This window comes from Echinops telfairi, unplaced genomic scaffold, assembly GCF_000313985.2.
Source record: "Echinops telfairi isolate 266 unplaced genomic scaffold, ASM31398v2 ScPeMD7_3509;HRSCAF=4178, whole genome shotgun sequence".
Classification (NCBI taxonomy): Eukaryota; Metazoa; Chordata; class Mammalia; order Afrosoricida; family Tenrecidae; genus Echinops; species Echinops telfairi.
In genome coordinates, this window is record NW_022107407.1 from 1,498,739 (window position 1) to 1,526,460 (window position 27,722).

At 39.5% G+C, this 27,722-nt stretch overlaps 1 pseudogene; it reads right to left on the reverse strand.

Annotated features, from left to right (window-relative positions):
* LOC101639559 overlaps nucleotides 1-25,621 on the reverse strand; it is an 80,169-nt pseudogene extending 54,548 nt beyond the window's left edge.
* Nucleotides 25,622-27,722: the final 2,101 nt, after the last annotated feature.

A 27,722-nucleotide genomic window follows, 5' to 3' on the forward strand; every position in this document is an offset into this window, starting at 1 on the left:
TGAGTGGAGGCCCAATGTCCTTCTGCTACCTTAATATTAAACCTATAAATATAGGCTCATAGATCTATTTCCCCATCCTCATATAAGTATATTTGCATATGTACATGTTTTTATCTAGAGCTCTGTAAATGCCCTTTGTCTTCCAGCTCTTTCCTCTATTTCCCTTGATTCTCCTCCTGTCCCACTCTCATGCTCAGTCCCCACCAGAATTTCAGCACTTCCTCTTTGTTACATTCCCCTTGATCATGCCCTCCCAGGTCATTTTTTAGGCATACATAACAAAATATTACATCCAAGGGCCAAGGAACCTGGAGGGAAGTTTAATGTTATAACCTTCACTCATTTATTTGTTTTGGTTTTCAAAGAAGCATATTCTCAACAATATCCCATGAAGCCCCTCATTATTGTGATCCCCATCTTTCCTCCTTTGTTCTATAATTTCCTATCCTGCCCTTTCCTTGTCCCTGAGCACCTCATAGTCTTCAAATTATTTATCTTTTAGTGTAAAAAATGCTTTCATCTTTCTTTGAGTTTCCTTATAACAATAGCATCATTAAATATGTCTCTTTTAAGATTGACTAATTTTGTGAAGTATAATGTTCTCCAGTTTTATCCATGGCAAAGTTTAAGAGAGATGCCATTGTTTTTTATTGATACATAATATTCTATTTTACGAATGTACCAGAGTTTATTTATCCATTACTATGTAATCAGAGTTTTGGTTGTTTCCAAGTTTTTGCTATTATGAAAATTGCTGAAATAAACATAGGTGGTCTTGTGTTTGTTCATGTTGTATTCTTTATTTCTTTAGGCCATATGTCCAGTAGAGAGATTGCTGGATTATAAAGTAATTGTATTTGCAATTGTTTAAGGACGCACTATTCCATAGTACTTATATAAGCTACAGTTTTTTTTCTTACTAATATTTTTATCTTCTTGATATTTTGTCTTAAGAGATTTGGTCTTAAATGATTCAATATTTGAGATCACTCCTTTATAATTCCGTTATTTCAATTATTATCTGTTATTCTCTCAAAACATTATTTCTAAAAGCTTAGTGTTTGTCTTTTGAATTTATATTTGGAGTTGTTGAATTGCACCTTATTTTCCTTTATTTTTTCATATAGTATTTCATATGTTGTTTTATCTATTTTAAAATATATATATATATTTATGAATACATACGTTTATTATAAATTTTACTTATATAAAAATATGCAGCAGGCAACATACAAAAGCTATAAGCTATATAACTTACTTAGCAGCAAATTCCATTTATCTGATTTATTCTCACAGAATAATTCCACTGAGCTTTTCAATCTTTTGTAGCTGTGTTCAATCTACAGTTGCAATTGACAAATGAGAGTTGTCTTCTTAATGACGTTTTTGGTTTCTTCATGTAAAATATTCTTGATGCCATGCCACAACTTCTCTGGTCTTTGGTCATTAGCATGCAATGCATTAAATCTGTTCTTGAAATGATCTATAAATTCAGGTGGAATATACTCAAGGTTGTATTTTCATCTTACTTGTTCAAATCAACAAAACGAACAGAAATTATTCATGTGAACAACTCTCATTTGTTAAAAATCATTTTGAGTCAATTTTTTCCTCCATTCCATGTAAAGCCACTGAAGTTCATTTTCCTAAAATCCCTTGTAGGAAGACTGAAAGCTTTCTCTTCTTCCAAAAATCTTCTCCATATCTATATTGATGTGTATTCCACTCATTTGTACATTTTTTTTGCTTGTTTTTACATGTGCTCAGAGATTGGCTACTATTTCTGATACACGATATTGATTTCATTTTGGTCTCTGGAATGAACAGCTCTTCTTGTGCACTTGTTGAAGATCTTCAAGAATCCAATGTACCTCAGTCTTGTAACCTTTCCCTGAGGATGGGTTGACAGCTGGAAACAGTTAAATACTGATTCTCTCAAGAGCCTGATCTCAAGGGCAGTTTCCAAATTGTCAGAGAGTTCAGGCCAACAATAAACACAACTGACATGAAGAGGGAGAGAAAAATATATTCAAGACACCATCTGTTCCCTTCCTGAGCTGTATTCACTGACTCAATACATCCGATCAGAGCTGTGGATCTCTTTAAATTAACCTCTTTCGAGCATGAACTGATAGGAAAGCCATATTTTTTAACCTTGTTCCACTGAGAGATAAGGTTGAACTCCCTCTGCTAATTTTCTCTGGATGCCGGTTCTCTCCCCAGTGGCTGGTTTGTCCCCTGGTATACTTGGAAAATGTTGCCACAGCCCAGTCCAGAAAATTCCAGCTTGACATTGAGAGCCCCCAAATTATTTAAATCTCTTATATCTCCCTGGAATTCAGTAGTGAACTGTGAGTGTTTCAACCCTCAGGTATAGGAATCCTGTAAATTTTCCTGCCCAAGTTTGATTCTCCCCAGTATGGATTAGACCCTTCCCCAAACATTTTTGGGGAGAAGTACTAGTATCCTTCTTTGTGGTAAATTTCCACACAGGTGTGGAGACAATGTGTTAGTTAACCTTTTTCCTCTCCATAAAACATTATCAGTGGCCTACTTATGGGCTTTGGGTCTCCACTCTGCACTCCCCCCATCATTCACTATGGTAAGATTTTTCGTTCTGATGATGCCTTATACCTGATCCCTTCGACACCTCATGGTTGCATAGGCTGGTGTGCTTCTTCCATGTGGGCTTTGTTGCTTCTGAGCTTGATGGCTGCTTGATTACCTTAAAGCCTTTAAGACCACAGACGCTATACTTTTTGATAGCAGGGCACCATCAGCTTTCTTCGCCACATTTGCTTATTCACCCGCTTTGTCTTCAGCGGTTTTGTTGGGAAGGTGAGGATCATAGAAGGCCACTGGAGATCTCCTTTTAGAGGGGTCTTGGGGAGGAGATGAGCCAGTCAGGGTGTGATGTAACAACGATGAAAAATACAACTTTCCTCTAGTTCCTAAATGTTACCTCCCCGCTCCCACTACCATGACTCGAATTCGACCTTGCAAGTTTGGCTAGACCAGAGGATGTACACTGGTACAGATAGGAACTGAAAATACAGGGAATCCAGGGAAGATGAGCCCTACAGGACCAGTGGTGTGAGTGGCGAAACAGGGAGGGTAGAGGGAGAGTGAGTAGGAGAGAGGGAACCGATTACAAGGAACTATATGTGACCTCCTCCCTGGGCGATGGACAACAGAAAAGTTGGTCAAGGGAGACGTCGGACAGGGCAAGATATGGCAAAATAATAATTTATAAATTATCAAGGGCTCGTGAGGGAGGGGGGAGCGGGGAGGGAGGGGAAAAATGAGGACCTAATGCCGGGGACTTAAATGGAGAGGAAATGTTTTGAGACTGATGAGGGCAATGAATGTACAAATGCGCTTTACACAATTGATGTGTGTATGGATTGTGATGCGTTGTATGAGCCCCTAATAAAACGATTAAAAAGAAAACCATTATCAGAATAACTGCTGTAAATTCAGCAGAAGTGAAAAAGTGTTTTCCAAAGATGAATCTAATATGTTCAGAGAAGTTACCTGTTTTGAATTTATCAAACACAATGACTATTGTCTAATATTTGCCTACCTCTAAAAATAAGTACCTATTCCTACAGGGAATAGATGGATAGGGATAAATTACTCAACTGATGATGCTGTATAAAAGTAAAAAATATTGCAAGTAAGGAAACCAATAAAGAAACAATATGGAAATATCTTAAATAAGTTTTATTGTTTCTTGTCTGGAATTATTTAATATCTTTCATTGTTACTTTAAAATTATTTCTTATAGCATAATCTAGCTTTGTGTACCTCTTGTATTCTTCTTATTTAAATATTAATTGTATGCAATAATAGATAATCCTAGGGTATATCTTTTTTTTTATACTTAAAATGATCATTAAGGCTGTGACCCAACCAGTTGTTAAATTGTTTGACTGTCACCACTGGATCACTCCCTGGAAAAGGAATTCATGCTCTGTAAAATGGAGCCAGCAGAAAGCAGGAAGAACCTCAAGGTCATTAATCGATATAATGGCTAGAAAAACGCTGGACTGAAATAAAAGAACAATGGTGAGGATGGTGTAGGGCCAAGTTATGTGTGTACATATTCTGGTGTACATACAGTCACTATGAATCAGAACTGATTCAATGGAACCTGAGAACAATAATAAGAAGATGCCATGAACAATTTTATGAGGTAAATTAACAAAAAAGACAAATTGACCAAAAAATTGGTATGTGAAACAAAATAAAATTGCAGACAAAATAGAAACTTATATATATTTAAGCAGCCCCAGTGGCATAGTGAGTTGTGCATCAAGGTGCTTACTTCAAGGTCATCAATTCAAATCCACTATCAATTCATAAGAGTAGGATGAGATTTTTCTGGTCCTATAGATATCGATAGTCTTAGAAACTCAAAGTGGCATTTCTATTCTTTCCTTTAGCTTCACCGAGGCAGAATTAACTCAGTGCCATGGGCGGGGTATATCTATGCTAAAGAAACAGAAATCATTAAAAAAACAATGAAACACAATGTCTCAGACAAACTTTAGGCCCAAATGTCTAAGTCGTATTTAGCCAATATTTAAGGACTACAGATTATCATTCACAACTCTCAGAAAACAGAAGATGATGTTTTCTTGTTTAATGAGGTTTGCTATATTCTGACACCAAAACATAGAGCTTTTAAAATAAAATTATATACTAATATCCCTTGATCATTTAAGAATAAAGTGTTCATAACTAATTAGTTGAATGCTACTGAATTAGTGAATTGATCGGAAAAATGTAAGATTTGTTTAACATTTAAAAATTAATCAGCATAATTCACTATAGTTAAATAGTAAGGAGAAAAATCATGAATACATCAGTAAACAAGTGCCGGCTAGATGGAGGTTGGCAAGGAGAGAGAAGGTGCTGAAAACGGGAATCTGGCAGAAACTAACACAAAGGGGAGATGTAGATATGTTTCTACACATACCTCTGTAGCATTCCAGCACAAAAGGAAGGTGAAGGGAAAAGAAGATGCATTTCATTATCAATGGAAGAAACTGGAGATGGTGAAAAGACTAGGCAAAGAAAGACCAGATAAACGTTACCCCTACAGTGACTGAATACACTCTTGGGTTTGGAGTCAGAGAAAAAATTGTTAGGTAGCAGAATAGGGACAGGGTTGTCCCTCCTCATGCCTGAAGCCCCCTACAGGAGGTTGGGAAGGTATTAGGCAAGCATTGAACACAATTCAGCACACACACACACACACACACACACACACACACACACACACACACTACAAGTCAGATGGGTTTGATTCAGCCACTGGGGTCAACCAATACCTTTCACCATGCTTTTCCAGTCAGAAGCTTTAAATACCTTGACTCTGGGACCACCGGCCTTTTTTTTCCCCCTTTGGCTTCTCTGCCTTCTGCCCTTGACCCTGCTTCTGCGCCCACTTGGCCATGAGTCTGTGTCTTTGGCCTCAGGTCAGCATGTGTGGGTGAGTAGTCCCATGAGTTTTCCCATGTTAAGTGGTGAGTACCAGCGTGGCTTATGCACAGTTTGGCATGCTTCCCCGAAATAGTATGTACTGTTTTGAGATGGTAAAACCTGAAACTTCTTCCATCCTTTACAAAAACCCACTTGGATCACAAACCAGGCTTCTGCATGAATTCTTTCTCATGCAAAGCCAAGAACAAAGGTATTTCCCATCTGAGATATAGAACAAAATCACAGCATGAAATATGTTGTGCTGGTGATGCTTTACAACTGTTCAGATGTGTCCTGGGGCTCTTGGTCTCTGAAATCCCATAATGACTCATGGATGACAAAACAGCAAGAAGAAAGCAAAGCTTATTTGGGAAGGAAAGAAAAGAACCTAGCACAGTAAGTGGGGACTCAAGTGAGTAGCTGCTGGATGAACTGTGTTGGCAGAGTTTTGTCAGGTGTGGAGTTCTTAGCCTGTCTGCATTTCCAGTGAGGAACAGACCAATCCGAGGACTGGGTCCAATAATAAACCCTGTCATGCTCTCCCCTCGATAGGATCTTATCTAGGTATAGAAAAGAAAGTACGCATGGAAAAGTCAGTAAAAAAAATCCTGGGTTTGATGACCTTGGAATTTGGAATCAGGTTTGGGGTCTGATGCTTACAAGCTTAAGGCTAAATTGTCCCAGGTTGTTGAGATCACCCTGTCAGATATCCTGCTACTTCCAATGCTTCCTGCTACCTGCCTTCTTTCTCTCACTCTGCCTGCAGACTCTACAATATCCTGTGTCTCGCTGGAAAACTGCCTAGCTCTTCTCTGCATATCATGTGCTACCTTATTCTGTTTGCACCTCTAAAAGCTCAGAAGATCACAGGTTAATTAGAAGAGGAAAAGCTCTGATCTTCAGAAAAGGTGTCGAGCTTTTTAGTAAAAATATATTCCCCATATGTTGGCTAGCGTTTCAATCGCTTATGAATTAATGGTCATTAACCCTTACAATAGCAACTAATATCAACAGCAACTTTCTATATTGTGGAAAAAATTAGACTATTTTTTTCTAAGATCAAGAACAAGTTTTAAACATTTGCTCTCACCACGTTTATTAAATATTGTGCTAGAACTCTTAATACATAGACAAGAAAAAGAAATAAAAGGCATAAAGATTGGAAAGGGACAAGTACTGGGAAGGTGGAGTTGATGTAGGAGAAGTAGAATCATTCTCGTAAAGAGCTCGCCACTGTGGGATTGCCTGATTGTGAGGTAGCAATGTTGGGGGACTGGAATATGAGACCGGGTCTTGCAACACCTCAGGGTTCTTTTGTTGGTTCTCCCACAGAGAGCACAGCTGTGTGTGTCACATGCACAGTCTCTTTTTACAGCACCCGCCCATGCTTTGCCTCATTTATTAGTGTGGTGACACTCCCAGCTTTTTCCACTCCCTCCTGCAATGCTCTTTTTGGTGGCTTGCCAGCATTGAAAAGTGGCCAGGGACAGTTTATACCTCAGGGCCATCCCTCAAACACCAATGTGGACTCCTGGACATTGAAAGTCATGAGGTCCTGTGGAGTAGAGTTCCAACTGGTGATAATCCCTAGCCAAGGCCTTACTCATTTTCCTGGTGGCTTTACAGATATATAGTTGCCGCTAGTTGGAGAAAGATCTAGCACTGGAGAAACAGAGGAGCTGCTAGAATCCACAGTGCAACAGGTTCGAGGAGGTATGTAGAATTGTTCCTATTTTGTGTTAAGAAAGGAAATACAAAACTACTTCCCCACAAGAGGAAATGGAACTTGGCCTTTCTAGGTTTCTCAGCAGCTTTCCCCACCACAGTCTAGATCTCCTAATTTCATGTATGGCATTAAACGATATTCTCAAGCACACTTTCACTGACAGTCAAGGACTAATTCTTCTGTGTAAACTGTTGGGTTTGGGTCTTCTTGAGTAGTTGACATTTTCTTCTCTAGATATTCTAAGGTAGCTGCTGGCCTTGGCTATTTCTTGCATCACATCTTGGGTGACTACTGGTAGGTAGGGGCTGGATCTTTAGGTTAGGGGGAGATCAGGTAGGTGCTGGAAAACATAATGTGTGTAGCTGAGGAGGGAGTGTTAGTTGGATGAGTAACATGATTAGGGTGTAGGTGTCCAGGAGTAGATATTAAGTGATGGTATTAATCATAGGAAGCCCTCCCTTAGGTGTGCTCTACATAGATCACATGCCGGTACACAAGGCAAGTTTGAGAAAATTGAAACACATAGAGGTTATTCAAACCACCTTCTCTGAGCACAGCACCATAGAGTTTGATATCAACAATAGGAAGAACAACAAAAATAAGACAAACACTTGGAGATTTAATTTAAAAAAGAATGGGTATTAGCTCAAGTTAGAGAGGTCATTAAGTAATTCCTAAATCCACTGAGATTGTTACACCATACCCAAGCCTATGGGACACAGCAAAGGCAGTTATCAGTTTATTGCAATAAATGCACACATGAAAAAGATGAGATAATTATGGTCAGTACCTTAACCCAGCAGCCAGAACAGAGACAACAGCATAATCCATCTAACAGCAAAAGAAAAGAAATTATAAAAATTAGAGCTGAGATTAATGAACTGGAAAATGGAAAAAAATCAACAAAGCAAAAAATTTGACTCTTTGAAAGGATCAACAAAAGTGACAAGCCGCCGGCAAACTTAACAAAAAAAGGAGCAGACATCAATAGGTAGAATTAGTGATGAAAGGGGAAATCACAATGGACACTAATGAAATATTAATTATGCAGTTCTACAAAAGACAATTCAAACAAATTAATGATTTGGAGGACATGGGCAAATACCTGAAAAAAATAACTCTCTCTTCAAATTAACACATATGGACATTAAGAACAAGAACAGAGCTACAGCAAAAGAAGAAATAGACAGGGTCATCAAGAAACCCCCAACTAAAAAAAGCCCTGGTTCAGATGGCTTAACAGGAGAATTCTACCAAATATTCAGAGAAGAGCTGATACTAATCCTCCACAAATGCTTCCAGAACATACATAGTAAGGGGTAGCAAACCCCCAAACTCATTCTATGAAACCAGCATAACCCTTATGCCAAACTTGTACAGGCCCCACAAGGATAGAGAACTACAGCCAATATCTCTTGTGAACATATATGCAAAAATCCTCAACAAAATCATGACCAACAGAATCCAACATATCAAAAAAATAATATATTGTGACCAAGTGGAATTCATCCCAGGGATGGCTCAACATTTGAAAAACATAATGTAATCCGTCGCATTGAAAAGAAAAAGGACAAGAACCATATGATCATCTCAATTGATGCTGAAAAAGCTTTTGATAACATCTAACCATTCCCAATACTTTCAAGAAGATAGGATTACATGGGAAAATCCTCAATACAACAAAAGCCATGGACAAAAAAACAATAGCCAATGTTATACACAATAGAGAAAGGCTGAACACATTTCCACTGAGTAAGAAAAACTGAGAAGGATGACCTACTTCTATTCAGCATTGTTCTGGAAGTCCTAGCCAATGTCATAGACAATGGCAAGATATCAAGGGTATACAACTGGGTATAGAAGAAGTGAAACTTTCACTATTTGGAGACTATATGATTTTATATATTGAGAATCCTAATGGGTCCACAAAAGGATTGCTAGAAACAGTAGAGAAGTTTAGTAGAGTAGTCAGTTACAAGATTATCAAGCAGAAATCAATTGGATTCCTAGGTACTAGTGATGGGAATACAGAAAAATATATCAAGGAATCAGTACCATTAATAATAGCCATGCAAAAGCTTAAACACTGTGGAATAAACCTAACCCAAACAACAAAATACCTATGAGAAGAAAACTACAGAACATTATTGCAAGAAACCAAAGGGATCTACACAAATGGAAGTCTAATCCGTGTTCATGGATCAGAAGATTCACTATTGTGAAAACATCAGTACTACCTAAAGCAATCTACAAATTCAACACAATGCAATCCAAATTCCAGCATCATTCTTCAATGAAATGGAAAAATTGATTATCAAGTTCATATGGAAAGGGAAGAAACCCAGGATAGGCAAAGAACCCCTAAAAAATAAGAACACAGTAGGTGGTCTTGCACTACCTGACTTCAAAACCACATCCACAGTTGTCAAAACATTTGGTACTAGTATAATGATAGCTACTGGGACCAAAGGATCAGGACAGAAACCCCAGAAATAAAAACATCTGCTTATGGACAATTGATTTTTGGCAAAGGCCCCCAAAAATATTAAATGGGAAACAAATGCCTTCTTTAATAAATGATGTTGAAATGTTAAAATGTTCTTTTTAATGATGTTGAAAAAGCTGGATATCCATGTGCAGAACAATGAAACAAGACCCATATCTCACTCCATGCACAAAAAACAAACTCAAGGTAGTTCAAAGTCCTAAATGTAAAACCCAAAGCTATGAAGATCATCAATGAGAAAATTCGGACAAATCCAATTGCCCTAGTGCAGGGAATGCATGGGCTATCAAAAATAACAAAGGAAATACTCTGTGGAAGATAAAGTAGGTGAATGTGACCTATTACAATTAAAACACTTGTGTACATTGAAAAACTTCATTAAAAGAGTGAAAAGAGAGCCCACGGACTGGGAAAGGATGTTTAGCAACCAAATAACAGATAAAGGACCAATTACTAAAATCTACAGGATTTTAGAAGCTTATAACAAGAAAAAAAAATACCTCTGAATAGGTGGGCAAAAGATCTGAACAGATGGTTCACAAAGGATGACACTTGAGTGGCTACTAAAAACATGAGGAAATGCTTCTGGTCATTAGCAATCTGGGGAATGTAAGCCAAACCAACAATAAGATACCACTTAAAGCAGATTACTGCGGCCCAATCTTTTTAAAATATGAGAACAACAAATGTTGGAGAGGATGTGGTAAGATATGAACTCTTATCCACTGCTGGAGGACTTGTAAATACATACAGCCACTGTGGAAGGTGATATGGCAATACCTAAAACAGATGGCAATTGATCCAACAATACCATTACCATTCAATACCAATATCAATACCATTACCATTCAATACCATTCATAAGAAATAAACAGATGAACAGACATTTGCTCTCCCGTTTTCATCGTAGCACAAGTCACAACAGCCTGAATTTTCATCAGTAGAAGTGTAGATTAAAAAAACAACAACTCTAGTACATACACACAATGGAATATAATGTATCCCTAAAAAACAGAGATGAAACATGAATCACCTAAACTGGTGGAGGGATCTGGAAGACATGCTGAGTGATGTTAGTCAAGCACAAAAGGACAAATACTGGATTAGTTCACCACAGCAGAATAAACACAACTCAAGAGTGCAGGCTATCCAGTCTTCTGACTGGGGATCAGATAGTCTGGTACAGTGCTGGACCCTTGCCAATGAACCACACATCTGTTCTGGGTAAGTATAGTGTAGGTCACTTGGCTGGAGGGCACTTCTGGACAGTTGGGATCAAATGGTCAGGGGAAGGGGCAAGTATGTTATCTGCTGAATGGTAGCCATGTGGATTTGAGGTCCCCCAATCCGGGTGGTGACCCTGTCATGGATAGGAGGAGCAGTACAGGAGAGAGGGAGGTGAGAAAAGTCAAGTTTATGGCAATATAGGAGCATGTCTCTTGAGGGGAGGGAAGGAAGGGCTGACCTTCAGGTGGGGAGAAGTGAAACTGAGGATACTCTTGGGAACATTAGGTGGGGAGGGTCTTGAGTGGTGTGCAGCAGGTGGGCAGAATTGACCTAGGGCCTCTGGAGGTATCCGAGGAACCCAGGCTGGGTGCTGGAGTATTCTGGGATACTGAATCCTGGATATATGGGTGTAGGTCAGACTCCAGATGCTGCATTGGGAGACCCCATATTGGAACTCTATTGGGTAACAAGGACTCCACCTAGATACACTTGTAACCTGGTAACTTAAGCTGGAAAACACATGGTGTCTGAAGAAGCAGAAGACAGCTGTAGCCCAAGCAGTTTAATGATGGTTGGTGGATAAACATGGTCTTGCTACATCGAAGTCCTATGTGCTGTATTAAGATACACATTATTCTGGCAATCCTGTGATGACCATTCTGGTGTATTTTGCTTATGCTTGTTTACATTAGGGTGTATCTCAGAGGTGAACTGCCATTGGGGCTCACCTTCTTGAAGCTGTGTTTCTTTGTTCTTTGGTAAATGAAACTCAGGGATGTTGAGCCTATAGAGAAAGAAAATATAACATGTGTTTGGGGGAAGGAGGATGAAGGAATAAGAGTGAGAAGATGTCAAGAAGTCCAGGAAGGGAAAGTATGCCTGGAGACTGATTATGGAAGGAACTGTATAATTATATTTGTCATGATTGAACTATGGAATAATATGGCATATATATTAACTCCCAAGCTACAGCAAAAAAAAAAAAAAAAAAAAGCATAGATCTAGGCATGGGTTTTGGGATCACACTAAATTCTAGCTCCAACTTAAGATCAATCAGTTCTTATATTGTGGCCTGCTTGATACGATACTCACCTTTATGAAATGATCACTGAAGATAAGCATGTTGCAGCAAAGTTTGGTGAAGAAAGTGGAATAGATAGTTGGGGAGCCCCAAACCATCTGCAGAGTATCAAGTCAGACTAAGCAGCTGACAGGTCCACTCTAGCCACAGGCAAGATTCTTGAACAGGGAAGAGCATTACTATTAAGCAGAGACCACTGTAATCTTGATTATGCTGGATGAAGCTTGATACATGGACAATTGATCTCCCTATATATAAGACCTGAATTTGTTCTGGTCTCTTACTTATTCCATGACAGAAATTTCTTTCCTGGCTTTTTGAATGTTGATGGATGTCTTTTCTTTTTTACACATTATTTGTATTTTTGTGTTTATACTATTATGATTTATACCTTACCACCTTACTGTAACTTTATTTTTGTTGTTTTCTGTTGATTTTCCTAGCTGTTAAGCACAGGAGGAGTGGATGCATAATGATAATAACTGATACAAGTGGATTTAGGGAGTACAGGGGTGGAGGATACGTGATAAGGAGGGAAAGGGAATTTAGGGAGTAAATAATGAGGGTGGGCAGGGGGAGGAAACACTAGAATGGATTATGATTACAAAATTCATTTTAAATACAATTTAACTGTGGGCAGGTGTGGTGGGGGATCCTCTAAAATTGATGTGTTAGTTATAACACAATTCTCCTTGATATTATTGAACAATTGAACTATCGAATTGTATGATATATAAATTATGTGCCAATGAAATTGTTAAATAAATATTGGAAGGGGAAAATATTTAAAAATTTGTTGATATAATGCATTAATAATATATCATTGGATACCTATAAAACCTTTGGGATCTATCAAACAACAAAAAATGTTAGAAGCAATTATTTAGCAGTATTATGGGAAACAAGGTTAAAGCACAAACCTTAATTCTATTTCAAAATCCTATCAATAGATAATTTTTAAATCAAATTGGAAGCATAAATTACAGTAGCATAAAAATACAATACCTAGAAATAAGTTAACAGTATATTAAAAATCTTCCTGCTGTTAAAAGTTACTCAAATCTGGCAATTTGGTGGTGTCTTGGGCTACTACCTATTTATTCTCTTATTCTTTGATAGTATAGAAATAAAAAATCAGTTTTACTTTACTTATATAAAAATGTCATCAGGACATGCTCTCTTTAGAGTTCCAGGGAAAATTACTTTACTTGTCTCTTCTGGGTTCAGGTGGTTGCCAACATTCTCTGGCTTGTAGCTGTATCACTCCAATCTTCCAAAACAACATCTCTAAATCTCTGTCTGCTCAATTTACACATGACTTTCTCCTCTGTGTGTATGTAATCTTCACCTGCCTCTCATTTCTAATGATACATATGATTTTGTTTAGGAGCTACTTACCGGAAATACAAAGTTTATTTCATCTGTCTAGCCCCCTCGTCTTTTTATGTTTTTATTTTTTTAATAATAGAATTAATAATCACAGGTTGTAAGAATTAGGACCCATTTTCTCTGGGAGCTATTATTCAGCCTACTACTTCTACAGTCAGAAACCACTAGATAGCAGTGAGTTTGAGTTTTTGACATCTACAATGCTACAACAAATTTTAAAAAGCCTACTGGAATTACTAAATATTTTGCAAGGTTGTTGGATGAAAGGTCAAAATACACACTCAACTATATTTCTAAATACTGACAACAAATAATTTGAAAACAAAATAAAAATACTTATTATAGTAGCATAAACAAATCCAGAACCTAGCTATAAGGTTCACAAAACATGACCAAAAGCTTTACATTTCAAAAATAAAAATGTTCCTAATATTAGATATAATGGGTCTCAGAGATGGGAATGGACAGAAGTACTAGAAAATCAAAATTATGTTAACACATTTATTAAGGGATAGAAACCTGCAGGAGAGGCACGCCACAGACAACACGCCTCAATAATGGCCAGCAAGGGACACACAGTAGAGGGAGCTTAGTCTCTCCGAGCTGAGAAAGTCAATAGCTATTGTTGGATTGTTAACATAATAAACAACTCGTATGTGTTTCTGGGTGCATGTTTCCTGATTTAGAAAGTTTGTGCAGATAGCTTATTTTAATCGATTTCCTCCTGACTCCCCGCTTTTTCAGTGGGTACCTTCTCAAAGCTGGGCCAAATTGGAATGGGCATGTTCAAAATGGAGCCTGTAGCAAGGCTATCTAGGATACTTAATATAACGAGGTGGGCATGAGCTCAACTCATTCTTAGTTTAAATCCCAAATTAGTGCTGGAAGCACCATTTTAGATCATTTAGTGGATCTTTTCTGTGCCTGCCTCTGAAATCAGTTCAATCTAGTATTTTGAGAAGAGGAGGTCTGTGATTCCTAAGACAACTGAGGGATAGCTTTTATGGGTTTTACGTGTTATTTTACAATATCATATTGTCTGCCTCGTGTCTATTTGTGTCATTTAGGCTCCCCACTAGGCACCTTCTGGAGCCTGTGTTGTTGTTGCTGTTGTTAGGAACTTTTGAGTTGGCTCTTAGTCATAGCCACTCAATGCCCAATAGAACAAAAGACTACTCAGTCAGTCCTACACCCTCCTTGATAGCAAAAATCGTAATATATATAATAATTCTAATAAATAATTCTAAAATTATTTAAAAAGGTATTTGATATATAGTAAACTTTTCTGTTAGATGGATATCATAAACAAAGAAAGGAACTTTCTTCTTAATAGAGTGGTATGGGAGAAAATAGGAAAAAATGTCTGTGGAAAAAGTATGCAAAAGTCTGAAAAAATAGTATAAGTGCTCTGTATTATGTGTAGCTCTCATCGTGTAATGGTTACATGTGATCCTCAGGGTCAACAGTTCAAAACCACCAGCAGCTTTTCGGGAGAAAAACTGGGTTTTCTACTTCCATTAACAGTTACAGCCCTAGAAAGTCTTAGGGGGTCGCCATGGGTTTGGGTACTCTGTATTATCGAACCCTTTAATTCCCATGCCAGAATCAGGTGTGTTTCAGAGAACTAAGCATCTATTGCAGTAAATGGTGCATATATCTGACCTCCTCTGATTCCCACATTATCACAAGGCAGGGGTCAGACATGCCTCCATGCTTCATCCTTCTTCTGACCCCAACCATTCCTCCCATACCACTCTATATCTATGCTGGGTTCAAGAATTCATTGCAATGGCTACACAGAACTCACAAGCAATACTCAAAATTAAAGGTATATACTAGGGAGTTACCACAAGTCAGGTTCAATAAACAGTAAAGATACAGTCATTGGTTCTTTCAGCCAATAGACACATCTCTCTCTCCAGTTCTGCCTCTCAGTCGCATGATCCCTTGTCATTTGCCTCCACGGGTGTGGAAACCAGGCAGCTAGTCACTCTGTTCCACAGTTCCACAGGATCAGGATAGATAAAGAGAGCGTACCCCATCATCTCAGCACTGCTCCTTTAGTCTCAGTGCCACAGGCTGTGATTCATCTGTTACTACTGACTTCTGCCATTTAAAATAGATTCTCCACGTGCTCTTTCAAGGTTCCCAGGATTCTTTCTTCTGGACTGCTTCAAATATGGCTCATCAAAGATGGCACACTCAACTTAAAGCCAGAAGTGGAGGTAAAGGAAGAGGTGGTAGCAAAAACTGACCAATCCCCTCTCTTAGTGATAAACGTGCCTTATTTGCATAGCCTCACCCAATTATTTGGTGGGTGTTAGAGACTTGGGTAGAAGAGTCATATGTAAAAATTTCACTCCCCCACATGGGATATCGTGAATGAATGGTTTGTGGGAATGAAACACTGATATGTATACGACTTAGTCATTGTGGTGGGAAGGGACTATGTCAACTGGACATTTCTGGGTACAGGTAGAGGCAAAGTCCAAACCGTCAACAGGGTCACATCCTGAGGACACCTCCTTAGTGTCATAAGCCTCTCTGTATAAGAGAAACCAAGTAGCATTGAATCCTCTCTGGCTCTTCACTTTCTCCTCAAACTGGATCTTGAGTCAGCTTCCTCAATCTTCTATTGCATCAGCGGCTAATCCCAGAGCCATCAGCAGACAACCTACAATGGATTCATACAGCCTATTTGAATTCATATAACCTCTGCCTGTGTCCAGGGTTTCTACTTCTTAATCTTGTTTCCTGTGTGTGACCTTACATGAGTCAAGAAAATCCTGATTGTCTTTCCCTTCACAAAATGTCAGAGTGATCCATTCTATTGATGAGAATATGCTGACATGACTTCGTAAGGAAGAAATATCAATTATTTTAGAATTATTCATAAAACATGTGTGTGCTAGAAGGTGGGATATTAACCCAACAAAAATTCAGGCACCTTCAACCTAAGTGATATTTCTAGAGGTCAAGTGGTGTGAGGGCATGTTGAGATATCCCCAATAAAGTGAAAGATGAATTATTGTATGTGTCTCTTCCAACAAATTAAAAGAAGGAACAATGCCTGGTGGTCCTCTTTGGATTTTGGAGGCAACATATCCCTCCTTAGTGTTTGCTACTTGAGCCCATGTATCAAGTAACCCCCAAAGCTGGTAACTTTGTGTGGAGTCCAGAACAAAAGAGGGCTCTTAAACAAGTTGGGTACTGTGCAAGCTGCTTGGTCTCTTGTGCCCTATGAGCGTTGATATGGTACTTGCAGTGGCAGTGGCAGATAGAGATGCAGTTTAGAGTCATTGTCAGGCACTTATCCACTTATCAGTGAATCACAGGGCAAACCATTAGGATTTGGGAGCAAAGCTCTGCCATCCTCTGCAGATTACCATTCCCCTTCGGAAAACAGCTTTTGGCCTGTTACTGGGCCTTAGTGGAGACTGAAAGCCTCACCATCAGCATGAAATGCTCTGGTAAATCTACCATTTGTGGCTTTACAGAATATCTCATCCACCAACATGCTCCACACAGCATTACGTCTGATCAAGGGACTCACATCACAGCAAATGAAGTGTGGCAGTGTGCCCATGCTCATGGAATCCATCAGTCTAAACTTGTTCCATATCATCCTAAAATAGCTGGCTTGATAGAAAAAGGCAATGGATTTTTAAAGACACAATCTTGATGGCAGCTTGGTGGCAACACCTTATAAGGTTAGAGAAATGTTCTCCAGCAGTATCTTGCTAAACGGTGCTGTTTCTCCAGTAGCCAGGAATCATGGGTCCAGAAACCAAGGAATGAAAATGGGAGTGGCACTACTCACTATTACTCTTAATGATCCACTCATCACATTTTTGCTTACTGTTCCTGCAGCCCTCTGTTCTTTAAGGTCTGGAGGATTTAGTTACAAATGGTGGGATACTTTTACCTGGAAACAAACACAGATTCTATTAATGAACTGGCAGTTAAGAGAACCCCCTTTTCATTTAGGACTTCTCATTTCTGTGGCTTGAGGGGTAAAGTAGGGGGTTACTCTATTGAGTGGAGTGATTGATCCTGATTACCAAGAGGAACTTGAATTGTTTCTACATAATGGAGACAAAGAAGAATATGTTTAGAATACAGGAGATTCCTTAGGTTGTCTCTGAGTACTACTGAGGTCTATGATTAAAGTCAATGGTAATGTACAGCACCCCAATTCTGAAATGACTGCTAATATCCCAGACTCTTTAGGAATGACAGTTTGAGTTACTCCACCAAGCAAAGAACCATGACTAGCTGAGGTACATGCTGAGAGTAAAGTAATTATGGAACAGAGAGTGGAAAAAGTTAGTTCTAAAAATCATCTAAACCACCTGAAGAAACAAGTACTGCAATTGTTATGAGTAATTCCTATTTTTATGTGTGTACCAAATATTTTTGTTTTGTTCACTTATAAAATATAAAATGACAAAGGGTGAATGCATTTTGTGTTGTATGTGTGTTAGTTGTATCATGTTAGGTGCAAGTATGATTTTATTATTGTATTTGGCAATTACGTATGGTTAAGAGCTATGTACAGATGTCAACTTGACAAGGGATGGTCTGTGATGGTTAGGGATTATGTCAACTAGACACTCCCGGGTAAGTGTAGTGGCAGAGCCCAACTTATCCATTGGGTCACATCAGACACGTCCTTGGTGTCATAAGCTTATTTTGTATAAGAGAGAGACACAACAGAGTTGATTCTTCTTTGGACCTGCACCTTCTGCCACAACGGGCTCTTGAGTCAGGTTCCTCAGCTTGCTGCATTGCCTGAAAATCCCAAGACCTGTCAGCAGACTACCTACAGTGGTGGATTCATTCAGAGGACTTCTGATTCTTATTACCTCTGCATCTGCCAGCCTGTGCCCCCTGCAGTCTCTCCTTTGTCATTTTCCTTCCTGTACATTATTTTCCAGAAGTCGGAAGAAGCTTAACTTGAACTGGACTGAACTTACCTATTTCTACAACAGGGTAAGCCCCTTTTTGATATAAATTTCTGTATATAAAAACCAAGATAAGCATCACTGGTTTTGCTTCTCTAGAAAACTCAGCCTAACACTGTCAGACTCAGGGTGGCCTGAGGACCTAATAAAAGTTTACCTTAATTGCAAGTTTGAGACAATATATTCTGATTTGCCAACAATCAACTTACAAATTGACTTGGGGAGCATAGCCAGTTTATGAATTTAGGATAGCTTGTACTAGAAAACAAAACAAAAACATGTGTACAAAAGTGTATAATGATTATAAACTTGTGAACTGAGAGGGATGAGTCTATAGAAATGTGATAACCTAAATCTCATCAAATAGCAGTACAATATCAAATCTGTAATGCTTACTTCATTATATTTTATTTGCTTCATAGCTGGAAAATGAACCAGAAAGATTGAAGAAGAACTGATGCATTTGACCTTTGATGTTGGCAAAGAGTGTTAAATAAGTCACAGGCTGCTCTGAGAACAAACAAATCTGCCCCGGAAGAAGTGTCGCTAGACTGCTCCCTAGAAGCAAGCATGGTGAGAAATCCTCATAGCCTCTGAACTTATTATAAAGAAGCACCAGTCCCAGGATAGGACTTCTTGCTTGGCAAAGAGCAAGCTAAAAAGGTGAAATCCTCAAAAAATAGATTAACATATTGATTGCAAACATGAGCTCAATCATAGCACTGATTGCAAGACTGGCTCAGGACTAGGCAGTGTTTTTTGTTCTGTTACTATAAGTTAGAATAAACTCAATGACTCTTAAAACAATATTGCCCCCGCCCCCCCATGCCTCCTCCATCCCATCTTTCCGCATGAACTTTAAATATTCATGGAAATGTTCCATTACTTTTAAGTTTCATTTTCTATGGATTGTTTGAAATCCCCATGCATACTTGTGTGTGTGTTTGCACAAGACTACTGGACAAACCCCCGAATAATAGAAATTTCCGTATCTTCTCATTATAAAATGGGAAATGTGTGATGAGATATGAGCTCAAGGTATGAACAAAAGTACTTGCTGTCTGAATTTCTTTTAGGCTTTAGTTTCCCTTGAACAATTTCAAACAGAAAATCTGCATTACCAAGTCTATAGGAGCTTCAAGCTGAACTTGGAATCAGTAAGCCAAGCTTCATGGAACAGACTATAAGGGAGAGTTTGCCAGAATGATCAGTGCCTCTGTGTTGGCAGCAGTCAGGTACACAGATACCTGTAGGAATACTAAGTACTCAGATAACTTCAAAATCACCGTAAACTAAGAAAAGTCATGTAAAACAAGCTCGGCAGGAGATCTGCATTCTTTGAGGAGAAAAATACTTAGGCATAATTGGATGTTTTTGAAAGTCACCAACGCCTCCATGTGAAAGCACTCACTGGCTAAATCAAGCAAGTTTCTTACAGGATGAGAATGTTAGTTCTGGAATTACCAGTTTAAGGGCTACCTTTAGTAGCTTTTTAATTTGGGGTTCAACTTTAGCTCCTTCATGGCTCTATTTCTGCTCTTTAAAATGAATTTGATGCTGTTTATCACAAACGGAAACAATAAAGACTAAGAAAAATAAAAGAACATACCTTGTACAAAGGAATTTATCAAAAACTAGAGGAGTTGATCATTAACCCCCCTAACAAGGTATTACAACTTTTTTACTTCATCCCACTTCCATCTTCAACTTACACCCCTACATTCCAGTTTACATTGCTACTGATTACTTCTGATTCTATAGGTTATTTCAAAATCTTGACTCTTATTTTTTCACTTCACATCTTTCCCAAAGCTTGAGCAAAATTTGTATTCGAACACCTAGCTTATTACACTTTGTTTTTACCTCTCAAATAAACCATGAACTCCATAGAAACAGGAACTCTAGTTCAATATTCTTAGCTCAAACTCAGATCCTAGTATTAAATAGTAGTAAGAGTAGAGGGAGTTAGTGTGGTAGCACTGACTATAATGATAATAGTAAAAATACTACAACCAAACTAATATTTATTGTTTGAGTTAAACATGTTGCTTATATTATCTCAAATAGTTTACACAACAACATTATTATAATCAATCTCATTTTACAAATGAAATAAAGCTGTCCCAATGGCACAAATAAAGGGCACAGTGAGCAAACCCTACATTTACTGATAACTGCTTTGTATTGATCAGCATCAACCCAATTTCCATCTGGAAGTGATCCCAAGCTTCACTTCTCATCTCTCCATTCCAAATTGCTAGTCTTACCTATGACACTTTATCTCTCTGAACTATCCCTGGTGGCATTGTAGGTTTCTCATTGGGCTGTTAACCGTAAGGTTAATAGTTCAAACTCCAGTAGAGAGATGAGACTATCTACTCTCATAAAGATTTACAGTCTCATGAACCCAAAGGGGAAATCTGGATCCTACAGGGTTTCCATGAGTTGGAATGGCTGTGGGGTTTGGTTGGTCCTCTCTTCGACACTAAACACTCAGAAGTAGTCAGACTTCATTTTTGGCCACCCTCAGCCAGGTCAAAACACTTAAGTTAGAAGAACTCTATCTATCAAATGTCATAAAGCTTCTTCTTGTCAGCAAGACCTGGGTCTTGACAAATTGTTACCAAGACCTGGGTCTTGACAAATTGACAACTTATATAACCTTTCTCAGAATTTGTCACACCGAGTTAAATCAGAGTCTCATTGCCCCTTGTGGATTTATTAATTCTTTAGAATAGCTCACAGAAGCAGTGTAGACTATCACTTTTACCTGTTGTGGTTGTGCAGTTAAGTGCCATCAAGTGGATTCCCACCCATCGCAACTCTATGCACAATAGGACAAAACAATACTCAGTCCTGCAACATCCTCACAATTGTTCCTCTGCTTGAGCCCATTGTTGTAACCACTGTGTCAATCTATCCCCTTAAGGGTCTTATAATGTCCTTTTCCAGGAACTGATCTCTCCTGATAACATGTCCAAAGTATGTAAGATGAAGTCTCATTATCCTTGCCTCTAAGGGGCACTCTGGCTAACTTACTTTTACTTACAGCTACTATTCATTATAAGTTGGAAGAATTCAAATGAAGAGATACATCACTTTTGGTCTAGAAGAGGTCCCAGCACGAGACTTCCACTGACCCCAGGAACATGCCATGCCCTCCTGATCATAACATAGTATTAAAGTACATATATGCAGAGTAAGGACATCTGACTAAGTACCAGGATTTCAGGTAACACAATGTTATAATAGCCATGAATATAGGTTCTTTCAGGCCAACCATCATTTTATCTATCTGCAGATATGTGAATTATTTAATGTGACTCTTCTAGCCCAAATCGTTGTAACTCCCACCAAACAACCTTTTCCTGAATGGGTGCGGGTAAGAGGGTGAGGGAGGAGCCGGGGATGGGGGTGTCAGTGGGAGGGGATGATACTGATTGGATTCACCTGTAATAATTGTAAGCAGGATTCATTGGAGTGCCATCCTTCTGGGTATGAAATGAGCCCTCTGAGAAGCAGGTGGTGGGGATTTTGCTACCAGCAAGTTCCAGGAGTGGAATGTATCCTCTGGACCATGCAACAGCTTCCTGAGAAGTGAAACTCATTGACCCAGAAGAGAGCTTTGTCATCTGAGGAATGTCAGGGGAGCAGCAGCAGCTGAAGAAGAACCAGGAGCCAGAACATGAGAGAGAGTGGTGGACACAGCTTAGCAAGTCCAGCGAAGTGCTTTGGAGCTGCAGGAGGCTGACTTGTGGAGTGTAATGTCTCTGAGAAATTAAGGGAGGGAGCTGAGCTTGTTGGCCCAGAGAGATGGAACTGAATGTTTTTGGGTGGAAGCTTAAAGCACAGTGGCATGCTTTTGGGGCAATTAATTAGCATACCTGAAGGAACTTTTTAATATGCCCTGATTACACATCTGTATCCTGAGCATTTCTCTCTACCATTCTACCTTATTAACTTCCTTAATAAATCCTGTGATTGTGAATGTAGTCTGTGAGTTCTGTGTGCCCGTTGCAATGAATTATAGAGCCTAGATATAAAAGCAGAAGAGTGTTATTTAAGACAGAACACCATCAGTGGACTGAATGTTTATGCATAAACCAAAATTCACCTAGATTATTTACAATGCCAATTGTTTATCAGCCCAAATCTATAATTGCTGCTACTCTACTTATATGTTTATTCCTATTTATTTTTTTATAGAAGGTGTAACTCTTTTATGATTTTGGAGAATTGATATTTATTTCTTTCAAGATATGTAAGAGAATCACTTACAAATTACTATTTATGCTAGAAGAATGTAGTGGGAGTCAATGACTCAGTGTGTTTGTATCAATCTGCTAATGATACACTTTTCTGAGAATATATTATTACTAGAAATAGTTGCTTTTGCTATGTAACAACCACCTCATGATCTTATGGTTTATTATTAGTATCTTCTTCCCTCTGAGGCATCTACTCAAGTTCATGGTGACCTTATGGAGTATAACCGTGTTCCATAAACTTCTCTTCCAAGATAACTCTGAACAGACTTGAACCATTTAATTTTAGATTTGCAGTTTTGTCTGTTGTTTTCATTATCCAAAGATCCTGAGCCAGCTACATGGACTTGATTCTGACTTATGCTGATCCTTTAAGAACATGTATCTGTTTAATGACCAAGGGCCTGTGTAATTCTTTTTTAACTATCTGAACTCAACTTCAGAATCGGGAGCCTTGTTGGGATGAATCTCCTCTACATGTTTCTCTGGGATCCAAATTGTGCTTCCTCAGCCAATGTTTATGACTCTCAGGAGAAAGGGCACAACTATCATGAAGGGAAGGAAGAATTGTGGGCAAGAGATTTAAAGTCGCTTGAATAAAATGTTATGCATGTGGTGACATGTTGTTTATGAATATGTGGCAGTGAATGTATGAACAATCAGAGTCATAGTGAAGAATTATTAAAAATTGCAAACTTTTAGTATAATCTTAGTGAATACTTGAAATCATTACATCAATCTGGATATATGTTATTATTTTTTTGTTGCATACATGCTGGTAGGAAACGATGGTCAAATAACCAGCATTTTTGTTCTACCACTTTTCTTCCACTTTTTTCTTCCACAGAATATTGGGTGGACACATAGACACAACAGTGGACACAACATACCATTGATCTGGAATACGGACAGCAGCAGACACCATTTGTTCCATTGTATAAAAGAGCACCACAAATCGAAGCACATGTGATTACAACTGACAATGACATAGAGGGTATGTTATCACCTGTGTTTTTATGTTATAATAGCTTTCAAATTTTATAACAAAACAATTGAGGGTTAAATAAACCTGCAGGATTCAAATGTATTAAATGTTGCATAACATTTATGATGAATACTTTCAAATTATACAGAACCAAGTAAAGAAACTGAATGGAGGAGAAATTTTTGTTATTTCTCCTCCCTGAAAAGTCTTCTATGTACCCTTCAGCACAAGTTTAAAGTAAACAGCAATTATAGTTTATTTTCCAACTCACAGAAGGAGTTCTTTTGATTGTTGTTTTTTTTCTAAGTTCTTAAATTCCTTTGTTCAGCTTTAATTGGAAAATCAGTGGGATACAATAGTTTCTATATCTGATGTTGTATCTTTGTCTGGTCATTTACCCTTCAATGACTTAAAGCTGCTTTTATATTGGCAAAATCACTAGGTTTCTGCCTAAAAGACATATTATAATTGTTTCATGTCTCTGTGTGGCACTGTGAAATTATTGGATTAATATCTATATAACTGTTATATATTATTTTTAATTCCCCATAAAAATAAGTTCCAAGAAAAATTATTTGGGTTTTCTGATCAGAATTTTAACAATCTAAATAATTTTATGAGTACTATGGTATCCTGATGGCATAGGGCTAATGCGTTGGGTTGCTAACCACAATTTCAGCTGTTCTAACCTACTAGGCATTTCACAGGAGAAAAATGAGGCTTTCTGCTCCGATAAAGATTACATCTTTAGAAACCCAAATAACCAGTTCTAATCCATCATTAAATTGCTATTCGTTAGAATCACCTAGACTAATTTTTATTATAAATTAAAACAAAGATTCTGCTGAAGAAATATTTGCATTTCACGAAATGAAGGACCAACACACCTTAATACAAAAATGCTCCAACATCCTCCTTTCTGGGAGAAGCACTCAGTTTTTATTTGATGAAGCAAAGAAAGGGAGATACTTTCACATGAAAAACAGACTGTAGAGAGAATGGGAAGAAAATGTATAAGGGCTGTCAAGTTACAAACTTTTCCAACAGCTCCTAGCAAAACATTCATTCTTTATCACCTGAGGCAACTTGACAAATAAAGCATTTCTAGGGATGTGGGGAAGATGGGGGACCAGGGGACCCGCATACTCTGAGAGCTCTTTCGAACAAGGCGGGTTTGGTGTCCAGGTAGCTGAGTGGTAGGAGTCTGGTGAGTGAAATATCCCCACAGGCCACCACCCGACCCCCACCTCACACATTTGTCTTGAGCTGGGGGCCTCAGTGATCTAGGAACCCGATTCATGGGACATCTTGGGGCATTAAGCGCCCGCCATCGTGGCCATGACTAGGTATAGCCCCACTCCATCCCTAGACTGGTACACAACACCCAGAGTCGCTTGCCTGTTCTGCCTAGACATGTGCAGCGGTGGCAGGACTCCCTACAGCAGCTGCCCACTCGTGGGACCCCACTAGGAGAGAAGCTTCCCTTTCCCGCGGTTCCCCTTTCCCCACGTGGCAGCAATCTGCCCTTGGGCTCGTGTCCCTCCCTCCATTCATCCAAGTCCCGGTTAACTGACCTGCAATCTACTGGGGGCTGCCTGGGCGACCTCCACGGGGGAACATCCACCCCCACTGCTGCCTGGGACCTTTCCACCAGCACCCTGTTTGCCAGCTGCTGCCCCCATCAGCCTAGTGCCCTGCTCCACGCCCGGCCCGGGAAGCAGAGCTGCGTACTTCCCCCCAGTGCCCATCCGGCTTCTATCTGCAACAATGCATCTCCGTCTGAACCCCCGCAGGCTGGCCTGCGCCCGGACCACTAAACCCACCTGGCGTGGAACAGTGGGCACTCTTGCCCACTGGGAGTGCGAGCGACAGGGCTCTGCACTCTTGCCAGAGTGACTTTGCCCTCCCTGTTGCACTGAGGGGTTTCCAGTGGCCAACGGCTCTGAGCCTGCTGCACGGGGCACTCCTCTCAGGCGGAGGGCAGTCGCCATTGCCAGCTGCTTCCCATCAGAGCTGCTGCTGTCCAATCCGGCTCAAACCATGTTGCTGAGGAGCCTGCGTTCTTCACAGGGCCAGCAGATCAAACGATAAATGCCTGCCTGCTAGGGAGCCTGGGATGCGGCTTTGCGGTCCCTGCTGGAGCCATCTGTGTGCTCCAGCGGGCTCTCAACACTGCGGTGCCCCAGTGTCAGCTCCTAAGTCTGCCCCAGCCCTCTCCAGCTGGCATAGGAGGCAGGCGCTGCAGCCTGTGCCTCCCTTAGCACGCCTTGCAGCCCCAGTCTTTTCCAGCCGGTGCAGGAGGCTCGCCACTGTGGGGCTTCCCCCATCTGCATAGCCTCTGCCCACAGGCTCAACTCTACAGGCCAGCAGGGACGTGGGAGGGCTTGCTGCTCTGAAGAGCATTTCCCCCCCACATAGCCCGGCTCTGGAGTCCAGATCAGCACCATGTCCCATGGCAGCAAGGCCTTGCCCACCTCTGCTTTCTATTAGGCAGCACTAGATTTTTTTGGGAAAAGCAGGTGGGAGGGGGAATCTAAATATATAAATATACATGTCTTTTATCTCATGCTGTTTTTTCTCTTTTTTTACTTTCTGTGTTTTCTTCTCTCCCCTCTTTCTTCTTCCTTTTTCATTATTGCTATTACTTCTCTCTGTCCCTTTTCTATAGTTTTTACTTCTATCTCTTTTTTCCCCACTTTCACTGTTATCACTTCTTTCCTCTCCTCTGTTATAGATTCTCCTTCCTTCTCTCTCACCATTTTTTCTTTTTCCTCCCCAAAATTAAAAAAAAATATTTTAAAAATTTTAACTTTTTCTTTTTTTATTACTAAACAAAAAAAGGGCTGCTAAGGGTACCCTGACAGACCAGGCCAAAGCAGCCTGGGGGCACTCACTGAGGCTCCAGCCCTCACTCCAGTCGCTGAAACATCTCACTATTGCTGGTCACTAATCCTTCGGGGAATTCTGCCTGCACAGCAGTCTGACCCATCCTTAGAGCAGGTCATAGGCAGCCGCCTGAAAGAATCCTTAACAGTAATACAGATAAGGGCCCCATAGCCTCCCAGAAACATGAGACCTATGAAAGGATCGAGGAAAAATCAACAGACAACATCACTCCCAACAACAAAAAACAACAACAACAGAGAGACAAAACAAAGTAGCAGAGCTAATGTCTCTCATAGAAGAAACAGATACAGATCTTCCACAGAAGGAAATCTTCAGAAGTCTGCTCACAGTAATACAAAAGCTGAGGGAAGCAACCCAGAACAAGGATGCAATAATAGAGGAGATGAAGTCCACAATAGACGGGATGAAGTCCACCCAACAAAGGGAACTGCAGGAGCTAACAGAGGAGGTAGCAGAAGCCACACATAAGGTCACAGATTTTACGATTAGGCTAGAGGAGGCAGAGAACCGTATCAGTGATCTCGACGACACTCAAACAGACCTACGCAAGTGAAAAAGACAGTCAGATAGGAAAATTAAAGAAACAGAAGATAGCCTAAGATCAATGACAGATACTATGAAGAGGAATAATATTCGAATTATCGGTTTACCAGTGCTCAACACAACACACAAGTTAACAGCCAAGATAGCAAAGGAATTTCTGGAAGAAAACTTTCCCACCCTAACAAGGAAGAACCAGGCACTTATACAGGAAGCAGAAAGAATGCCAGATAGACTAGACCCCAAGAAGAACACGCCAAAACATATAATAGTAAAAATATCCAATTTTGAGGAAAAAGAGAAAATTTTATGAGCAGCAAGAGAAAGGAAGACAGTCACATACAAAACAACGTGGTACTGGCACAATGACAGACACTCAGACCAGTGGAAAAGAATAGAAAGCCCAAGAATAAAACCATCAGCATATAGACAACTGATCTTTGACAAGGGTGCCCAAACCATCAATTGGGAAGTGGCTTCCCTTTTTAACAAGTGGTTCTGAATACAATGGATATCCACATGTAAAAAGATGAAACAAGACGTTTACCTCACCTCATGCACAAGAATAACTTCAAAGTGGATCACAGACTTAGAAGTTAAACCCCCAAACATCAGGGCCATCATGGAGGGAATTGAGACTAACCT